Below are 1,336 nucleotides of genomic sequence, written 5' to 3' on the forward strand. Positions count from 1 at the left end.
AACTCAATTCAGTTACACATGCATAATAACAGTGAATTACATTAACAAAGCAGTCAACATTTCCAACTAACATACTACATATATAGTTGACCAATAAACATAAAACAAGACCTTATTCATTGTTGTAGCCCAGTAGTTCATAATACAAGATAAATATCAAGAAAATGGTGAAGGAGAACATTTCAATACCTCATTCTTCTTGTTGGTGTCGTCTTCTTAGGCTTGCACATTGTCACCAGAGAGTGAGAGCAGAGACTACGTATACATGATCATTTGATCATCAATTGGTCCGAAACCTTCCCAAAATGAGTTATGCTCTAGAAGCTGTCCTTTGTCATTATACTTGAACAAAGTAGTGTCACCATCTGTTCCAATAATGTCACCACTTTCTGTAGAGCATATTGGGAAAAAGAATTTAGAAGGAATGCCATCAACACGAAGAACAAGAACCTTAGTCCAAGACGAATGCACATTGTATTCTTTCATCACCCATATCTCAACTATATCCTCCTTCCTACTAGTGTATCCACTGAGAAAGTCTCCAAATACCCACAAATAACTTGCTGGAAAAGGCATCTCCATCTCTAAAAGTTTCTTTCCCATTAAATCAAATGCAATAATAGCATCCCGATCATGACCAAAAGTTAACCAATGAATAACCCCATTAAAGAGTGACCCATCAAAGCTACGCATATTATAATACATATAAGGGAAGTGAGTAACTTCCAGTTCTTTCCATGTATTATCTCTCAATGAGAAAAACTCCAAACGGGAAAATTTATCATTGAAGTAGACAAAAGAGATTGAAACCGGCACGTAATCATCTCTTAACTGATCATACCCAAATCCAAAACAAAAATGGTAATCATCAAATGTAATAGCGTCATTGGAATAATTAGGAGACCAAGGTATTTGTTTGTGAAGTCCGGTGGATGGATTCCATAGGTATAATTTTTTAAAGTTGCGCAAAAATATAAACCCTCTACACGAACTTATAAATGCGGTACCACAAGGGGGATGCATAAAATTAGGTCTTGGTATTTCGAAACACTACCACCTTGTCAAGGGATGCTTTACGATCTAAAGAGAGTGTATTCAGAATACTGTCTATCATGCAGTCTGTTATGAACATAATTCTACTACAAGTGTGTGTTGCGGCGCTAAGTTGAAAATATGAATTTGCAAAGTTGGGATCAGATATAAGAGAAAACCAAGACTTACAAACGCCTTTGAAACGAATAAGAGACTTCACCGGTAACCATAATAATATTTGAATGATCAAATCATGAGGCAGATAGAGTTTCGTTTCCTTCTCCTCTCCTCTGCGATTGTTCAT

The 1,336-nt window shown here is 36.2% G+C and overlaps 1 pseudogene; it reads right to left on the minus strand.

Moving 5' to 3' along the window:
• Positions 1 to 212: 212 nt before the first annotated feature.
• LOC146902362 (F-box/kelch-repeat protein At3g06240-like) lies at positions 213 to 1,336 on the minus strand (annotated as a pseudogene).

Source organism: Medicago sativa, chromosome 8, assembly GCF_051527215.1.
Source record: "Medicago sativa cultivar Bolivia chromosome 8, Bolivia_mono, whole genome shotgun sequence".
NCBI classification, from domain to species: domain Eukaryota; kingdom Viridiplantae; phylum Streptophyta; class Magnoliopsida; order Fabales; family Fabaceae; genus Medicago; species Medicago sativa.